Below are 8537 nucleotides of genomic sequence, written 5' to 3' on the forward strand. Positions count from 1 at the left end.
CATTGTAGGTCATAAGCCTCTCCCCAGAGCGCCCACCCTCTACCCTGGGGGAAGGAATGCTGACTTCAGGAAGCCTCCCTAAAAACCCAGAGGACAGGGTTTGGAGAGGTTCCTGGGGAGTGGTGGGGGGGCTGGGGGTCCTCCAGGAAACCCCTTCCCCCATATCTCCCCCTACGCATCTCATCTGTATCCTCTGTAATACCCTTTATGATAAACTGTTAAACCTACGTGTTTCCCTGGGTTCTGTGAGTCACCCCAGCAAATCGAACCCAAAGAGGGGGTTGTGAGAACCCCAACTTGAAGCCAGTGGTCAGTCAGAAGTTCCAGAGGCCAGGACTAGTGACTGGTGTCAGAAGCGGGGCAGTCTTTGAACCACCATTGCAAAATTATAACTGAGACAGTGAAAGAAATCTGACCTAACCAATTCCATCTTGCTTCTAACCTCCAAGCTCTCCTTGTTCATTCCTGGGTGTAGGCCGAACTAAGTTTGGGAGAAACTTAGTTTGAAACAAAGACAGTAGCACCTTTCCTGAAACAAACCCCCTTTTTGCCTGGGGACTAGACTGCCTTTGTAGGACTAACAAATTAGCCAAAAGATTAGAAATTATGGTTTAGGGCCAGGCGCAGTGGCTGGCCCCTGTTGTCCCAGCACTTTGGGAGGCTGAGGCAGGATCACTTGAGTCCAGGAGTTCGAGACCAGCCTGGGCAAAATGGCAAAATGCTGTCTCTACCAAAAATACAAAAACTAACTGGGGCATGATGGTGCACGCCTGTAGTCTCAGTTACCAGGGAGGCTGAGGTGGAAGGATCACTTGAGCCTACAAGGTTGAGGCTTCAGTGAGCCGTGATCGCAGCACTGCACTCCAGCCTAGGTGACAGAGTGAGACCGTGTCTCAAAAAGAAAAAAAATAATAATAATAAATTATGGTTTAGGAGTCATGCAGCTATAGGCTACAAGATTCTGACCTTCCCCAAATTGTTCCTGGGGTAACATCACCATTGTAAAACCTAAGATCAATCAGTGCTGGAGATATTTTGCAGACCCTGCATTCCACGGATCAGCTGGCACCCCCCAGACTGATAAACTGGCTCATCCCATTTGCGGCCCCCACCCAGGAACTGACTCGGCGCAAGAGGACACCTTCGACTCCCTAGGTTTTCGTCTCCAACTCACTGGCCCCTACACACCAAGTTATCCTTAAAAACTGATCCCCGAATGCTCGGGGAGACTGATTGGAGTCATAATAAAACTCCGTTCTCCCGCACAGCTGGCTCTGCGTGACTCACTCTTTCTCGATCCTAATTCCCGCCTCGGTGAATCGGCTCTGCCTAGGCAGCGGGCGGGGTGAACCCGTTGGGTGGTTGCATTTTGGGGACTGAGCCCTCACCCTGTGATCTGACCTCTCTCCAGGCAGGCGATAGTGGAACTGAACTGAAGGACACCCAGCCGAGTCTGCTGCAGAGCTGACTGCTCACATGCTGGTGACAAACTCCCTCTCCCGCCACATTTGGTCACAGAAGTCTTCCTCTGTGCTGATGATTCTTGTGGTGTGAGAGTAGAGGAAAAACAGTGTGAGTTTTCCAGACCTGTGAATAAAATACACACAAAATAAAATCTACTAAAAATACACGGAGATGGGGTTTCTCCATGTTGGTCCCAACCTCAGGTGATCCACCCGCCTCGGTCTCCCAAAGGGCTGGGATTACAGGCATGAGCCACTGCACCAGGCCCAAATATATATATATTTTTATGACCTCCATATGTAAATATATTTAATACTTTTATTATTATTATTTTAGACAGAGTCTGGCTCTCTTGCCCAGGCTGGAGTGCAGTGATGCGATCTCGGCTCGCTGCAACCTCCATCTCCTGGGTTCAAGCAATTCTCTGCCTCAGCCTCCCAAGTAGCTGGGATTACAGGCACCTGCCACCACGCCTGGCTAATTTTTGTATTTTTACTAGAGATGGGGTTTCACCATCTTGGCCAGGCTGGTCTTGAATTCCTGACCTTGTGATTCACCCGCCTCAGCCTCCCAGAGTGCTGGGATTACAGGCGTGAGCCACCGCGCCCGGCTAATACCCTTAACTTACAAGACACTTTCTGGGACTGGAAGGCAGGTCTGGGGTGGCTCACTCACTTTGTACTCAGGACAGAGGACTCGATCTCAGTATCCTGAGTAGCTGGGACTGCAGGCAGTTATTTTTTTTTTTTTAATTTCTTGTAGAGATGGGGTTCCACTATGTTGTCCAGGCTGGTCTTGAACTCTTGGCCTCAAATGATCCTCTCACCTTTAAGTGTACTGAATTTAGCTCTTGCGGCCCCTGTTGGATTCCAGAGAGTGCTGCTCAGCCCTCTGGGAGGCTAAATTCAGTACATCCACTCTTTTGTTTTGAAACAGAGTCTCACTCTGTCGCGCAGGATGGAGTGCAGTGGCACAATCATGGCTCCCTGCAGCCTCGAATGCCCATCTAAAAACTACAACTCGGCCGGGCGTGCTGGCTCACGCCTGTAGTCCCAGCACTTTGGGAGGCCGAGGCGGGCGGATCACAAGGTCAGGAGATCAAGGCCATCCCAGCTAACACAGTGAAATCCCATCTCTACTAAAAATACAAAAAAATTAGCCGGGCGTGGTGGCAGGTGCCTGTAGTCCCAGCTACTCAGGAGGCTGAGGCAGGAGAATGGCATGAACCCAGGAGGCAGAGCTTGCAGTGAGCCGAGACCCAGTCACTGCACTCCAGCCTGGGCGACGGAGCGAGACTCTGTCTCAAAAAAAAAAAAACTACAACTCAAGCGATCTTCCCACCTACTTACAGGTGTGAGTCACTGCACCCGGCCTCTCATCTACTCTTTAAATAGGTCCAGGGGACAAAAATTATGTACCTGTGACCCCATGTTTTTTTTCACTTCCTCACTGACTGCCAAAGAGTAGCCATAACCATTTTTAAAACTGAAATAAGAGAGATCGGCAGTAGGTCTTAATTCTGTCACTGGCACTTGCTGAAGAAGGCACCACCACCATGAAGGAACATGAAGAGCTGTTTTCTTTGAATGTGCACTTGCCAAAAAAAGTGAGTAAATGAGAAATAGAAGTTGAAGTCAAAGTCTTGTCATTGAGTTTAGACTTTGCGGACTTTTAGAACGACGTACACGTTTCACATGCCAAAAACAGCACAACAAAAAACAAAAACCCTTAAAATCAGTAAGGACTCAAAATGAAGTAGAAACAGGTGAACCTGGCCGGGCGCGGTGGCTCAAGCCTGTAATCCCAGCACTTTGGGAGGCCAAGACGGGTGGATCACGAGGTCAGGAGATCGAGACCATCCTGGCTAACGCGGTGAAACCCCGTCTCTACTAAAAAAAATACAAAAAACTAGCCGGGCGCAGTGGCGGGCGCCTGTAGTCCCAGCTACTCGGGAGGCTGAGGCAGGAGAATGGCGTAAACCCCGGAGGCGGAGCTTGCAGTGAGCTGAGATCCGGCCACTGCACTCCAGCCTGGGCGACAGAGCGAGACTCCGTCTCAAAAAAAAAAAAAAAGAAACAGGTGAACCTAACTTGATTACAAGTGGGTAACTTGTAATAAACTCACAGGTATTTTTGTGTTTGTTGTTTGTTGAGATGGGATCTCACTCTGTCACCCCAGCTGGAGTGCAGTGGCATGATTATAGCTCACTGCAGCCTCAAACTCCTGGGCTCAGATAGTCCTCCCACCTCAGCCTCCAAGTAGCTGGGACTACAGGCACACGCCACCATGCCTGGCTAATTTATTTTATAATTTTTTATAGAGATGGGCATCTCATTTTGTTGGCCAGGCTGGTTTCCAACTCCTCACCTCAAGTGATTTTCCCCCCAGCTTCCCAAAGTGCTGGGATTACAGGCATGAGCCACTGTACCCAGCCACGGGTTTTAATATATACACGGACACAGATACACTGAAATAGATTTACATGTGTATAGTGTATAGAAACACACGTTGCCTAGCTCTATCCATTAAGAAAACCAAGAAGAAATGGCATCCCAGAAGCAATATGTCTATCTGGTACTGGGATCTTGGTTTCTAAACACCACCTTCTAAACTAAAAGGAACCAGGACTCCTTGGAGAAATGACTGATTCTGGGATATGTCAAGGCAAGCGTAAGATGAGCCTGAATTCTGTGGTGCCAGAAAGAAAGAAAATGCTCCAGAAGGTTGGGACGTGCTATGAGGACAGAGAGGCCAACTTGAAGGGGCTTCTAACACTTTAATCTGGACAATGTGAGCCACAAAGTACATGATAGCAATGGGTTAGAATCCATGGGATAAAAAGATGTACTAATACCAAGACGTCACTCCTGCACTCCAGCCTGGGTGACAAAGTGAGACTCGTACTAACACCAAGACCCCACCCCTGCATTCCAGCCTGGGTGACAAAGTGAGACTCGTACTAACACCGAGACCTCACCCCTGCACTCCACAGCCTGGGCGACAGAGTGAGACTCGTACTAACACCGAGACCTCACCCCTGCACACCAGCCTGGATGGCAGAGTGAGACGCCATCTCAAAAAAAAAAAAAAAAAAAAAAAAAGAGGCCGGGCGCGGTGGCTCACGCCTGTAATCCCAGCACTTTGGGAGGCCGAGACGGGCGGATCACGAGGTCAGGAGATCGAGACCATCCTGGCTAACACGGTGAAACCCCGTCTCTACTAAAAAATACAAAAAACTAGCCGGGCGAGGTGGCGGGCGCCTGTAGTCCCAGCTACTCGGGAGGCTGAAGCAGGAGAATGGTGTGAACCCAGGAGGCGGAGCTTGCAGTGAGCTGAGATCCGGCCACCGCACTCCAGCCTGGGTGACAGAGCGAGACTCCGTCTCAAAAAAAAAAAAAAAAAAAAAAAGATATAGTAATGAAAATTAATAGAAAATTGATGAGAAGAGATGGTTCTTTCTTACAGGAGAATCCCAACTAATAAATGTAGGAGTAACGGAAACAGAAAAATCATTTAACAAATAGCACATTAATAGTTATTTTGGGGAAACACTCATGGGTGCTAAAATTAGTGACAGAAGTATATGGTTAGAAACAAGATCTTGCTGGGCGTTGTGGCTCAGGCCTGTAATCCCAACACTTTGGGAGGCCGAGGCAGGCAGATCACTTGGGGTCAGCAGTTCAAGACCAGCCTGACCAACATGGTGAAACCCCGTCTCTACTAAAAATACAAAAAAAAAATAAAAATAAAAATAAAAATTAGCTGGGCATGGTGGCAGGTGCTGGTAATCCCAGCTGCTCAGGAGGCTGAGGCAGGAGAATCGCTTGAACCCGGGAGACAGAGGTTGCAGTGAGCCAAGATCAAGCCACTGCACTCCAGCTTGGGTGAGAGAAAGAGACTCAAGTCTCAAAAAAAAAAAAAATTAAAAAAAAAAAAAAAAAAAGGCTGGACGTGGCGGCTCACACCTGTAATCCTAGCACTTTGGGAGGCCAAGGTGGTGGATCACCTGAGGTCAGAAGTTTGAGACTGGCCTGGCCAACATGGTGAAACCTCGTCTCTACTAAAAATACACAGATTAGCTGGGAGTGGTCGTGGGCAGCTGTAATCCCAGCTACTTGGGAGGCTGAGGCAAGAGAATCACTTCAACCCAGGAGGTGGAGGTTGCAGTGGGCAAAGATTGTGCCACCAAACTCCAGCCTGGGCAGTGAAGAGAGACTCCATCTTAAAAAAAAAAAAAGAAAATAAAAAGAAAAAAGAAAGAAGATTTTTTACATAGTGGCAAAATATTTCCCCATAAAATATGCATTATTTACAAAGGGAAGGACCCCAACTTTGTGGACACACTTGGCAGGCACCACCTCAGCCCCCGGGCCCCGATGAGCACCAACAGCCAGGGGCATCCTGTGGCTCATAAGACACTGGGAAGGACACAATTTCCCTATTGAAGTTTTCTGACCAAAAATGAGTAATATGAAATCAATTACGAGTAATATGAAATCAATTACGAGAAAACATCAGAGAAATCCAAAATGGGGGGCATTTTATAAAATAGTGGACTTATCACTGGATCCTGGACCACGGTACAGTCATCCTTGAAGCAGCTGCTAAGCGAGAATAAATACTGGAGACCAGATCACGGGATTATATTAACATGAACGCCAGCGTCTCCATGTTGCTGAATGAACTGTGGTTCTGTAAGAGATCAGCATTCTAGGGGCTGTGGGTAAAGGGTACACGGGAAATCTTTGTGCTGCTTTTGTATCTTTTTCTAAGTTACAGATAATTTTTTTTTTTTTTTTTTTTTTTTTTTTTTTTTGAGATGGAGTTTCACTCTTGTCTCCCAGACTGGAGTGCAACGGCGCGATCTCGGATCACCGCAACCTCTGCCTCGCGGTGTAATACCCTACCTTGTTTTAACCTGATTGATTCTCTCTTAGCTGAGAGCTGGACAGACTCCATGTTGGTTTCTTTGCTTGCAGCCTCTTATTCCCCTCCCTTAAGGACATACCTGGTGCAAGCCGACCCCAAGCACATCCAGGAATGCACTTACTGATAAGAAACTGGAGCAAGCTGTACCAGCAGCTCCTGGGAACGCGCTCTGTTGATGGTACCCAAAGCCCCTGCGTTTATCACTTTGTGATAATTGAAGCCCCTGCACCTGAAACTGTTTTTTGTTTTTTCCTGTAACTGTTTCTGTAACCATTTCTCTTTTAACTTTTTTGGCTGTTCTGCTTCTGTAAAAAAAAAAAAAAAAGCTTCAGCTAGACTCCCGGTCCCCTATTTAGACCAAGGTTTAAAAAGAAATCTAGCCCCTTCTTCGGGCGGAGATAATTTCGAGCTCTAGCCGTCTCTCGGTCGCCGCCGGCAATAAAGAACGCCTGAATTAGTCTCAGAGTGTGGCGTTCTCTCTATAACTCGCTCGGTTACAACTTCGGGTTCAAGCGATTCTCCTGCTTCAGCCTCCCGAGTAGCTGGGACAACAGGCGCCCACCACCACGCCCAGTAATTTTTGCATTTTTAGTAGAGACGGGGTTTCACCATGTTGGCCAGGCGGGTCTCGAACTCCTGGCCTCAAGCGATCTACCCGCCTCGGCCTCCCAAAGTGCTGGGATTACAGCCGTGAGCCACCGCGCCCGGCCTTTCTTTTCTTTTTCTTTTTTTTAAACTCAGACACAGCAAGGCTGCCTGGGCGCGGAGCCGTCCTTGGCGGCGGCGGAACCCGGAGAACTCTCCCGGGGCTGCGGGGCCCTGGTCGGCAGCGCCCACCGCCCCAGGTCATCCAAGGGCGACCGAGGAAACACTCCCGCCCCGCCCCGCCGCAGCCTCCGCGAGCGGGTCCCCGGTCCGGGCCCGGCCGGGCTCTGAGGGTCGACCTCGCGCTCCAGGTCCTCGTCCGACAGGACGGCAAGTCCCGAGGTTTTCCACAGGAAGAGTGGTCGGAGCGGCTCCCACGCCGCCCACGCCGCCCGCCCGCGCCTCACCTGAACGGCCGCCAGCAGCGCTGCCGGGTCCCGCCGCGTTGCCACAGCGACCGGGTCAGTCGGCCGCGTCCGGCTGCGCTCGGTGCAGCGCTCGGGTCCCGCCGGCAGGAAACGGGGTCCCTGGCGCTGGGTTCCGGCCGCTCCCGCCGCGCCGGGTTCCGCGCTGCGCCCAGGCCCGAGAGACGCCCCGGGCCGAGCCGACCGCCGCCGCGGATCGAGGGAGGGAGCCCGGCCTCCTCACCGGTCAGCGGGGCGACTCCGGACTGGGTTCCGGGCCATGGGGACGGCGGGCTCCGCCGCGCGAGGCGCCCCCACCCTCGCCGCCCCCGGCCCTGCCGAGGGTCCCCAGGCGCCCGCTCCCTGAGGCCGCCCGGCTCGCGGTCCCGAAGGGGTGTCTTGAGCGTTTGCCCTGAGATGAGGGGAGCACGGGGGCGGGGGCGGCCGAGGCTGCCCGTGGGGGTCTGTACGGGCCGGGGCGCCACCGAGTCCTGCCTGAGGGTCGGCTGCGGCCACCGGGGCACGAGTTCCCGGCGCCGCCCACGGGCTCGGGGACTGGCGGGGCCCGGGCCGTGCGCGCAGCCGCTCAGATCCTGGTTAGGGAACTGGGGGAAAGGACGGGGCCCGGAGGCGCCCCCACCATCCTGTGGGAACAACATCCTCAGGGCCAGCCATTCCCCACCATTCACATCCTCCGAAAATGGCACCTGTTCTTATCCATCTGCGGATCAATGAACGGAGCCCGGCCCCGGGACAGAGCAGCCTGGTCCACCCGAACCCTCAGCCCGCACTTCTGCGTGGGAGTGGAGGGGGTGTCTGGTGTCTGGGAATTCCCCTGGTGGGGCAATAAACCAGGGGTCTGGTGTCATCCCCCACCCACATTGTTACACTGAGTCACTCCAATCCCTGCCGTGCCTGCAGCCCAGACACCCTACAGCCCGTCCTCCTGGACCCACGCGTCCCGGTGGGGCTGCCCCTCACCCACTGCCCTCAGTCCCGTCTCACACACCAAACCCTCTTCTGCCTCGGGGCCTTTGCGCCAGTTGCCTCTGCCTAGACCTGGTTCCCTGGATGCTCCCTCCCCACCCCACGTGT

At 52.2% G+C, this 8537-nt stretch overlaps 1 protein-coding gene across 11 annotated transcripts in view; it reads right to left on the bottom strand.

Moving 5' to 3' along the window:
• The window catches only part of LOC105469334 (coiled-coil domain-containing protein 57), a 129338-nt gene extending 121388 nt beyond the window's left edge, over positions 1 to 7950 (bottom strand). For 3 of the 11 annotated variants that reach the window (XM_071081871.1, XM_071081857.1, XM_071081866.1), the window contains exons 1-2: positions 7446 to 7950; positions 1389 to 1587 (exon numbers count right to left, since the gene is read on the bottom strand). The gene's annotated coding sequence lies outside the window, so the exon portion shown is untranslated. Of the gene's footprint in view, positions 1 to 1388; positions 1588 to 2139; positions 2324 to 6514; positions 7265 to 7337; positions 7409 to 7445 lie in introns of those variants that run through there. The other 8 variants (XM_071081859.1, XM_071081860.1, XM_071081865.1 and 5 more) reach the window with 8 other exon arrangements.
• Between the last annotated feature and the right edge of the window lie 587 nt (positions 7951 to 8537).

This window comes from Macaca nemestrina, chromosome 17, assembly GCF_043159975.1.
Source record: "Macaca nemestrina isolate mMacNem1 chromosome 17, mMacNem.hap1, whole genome shotgun sequence".
Classification (NCBI taxonomy): domain Eukaryota; kingdom Metazoa; phylum Chordata; class Mammalia; order Primates; family Cercopithecidae; genus Macaca; species Macaca nemestrina.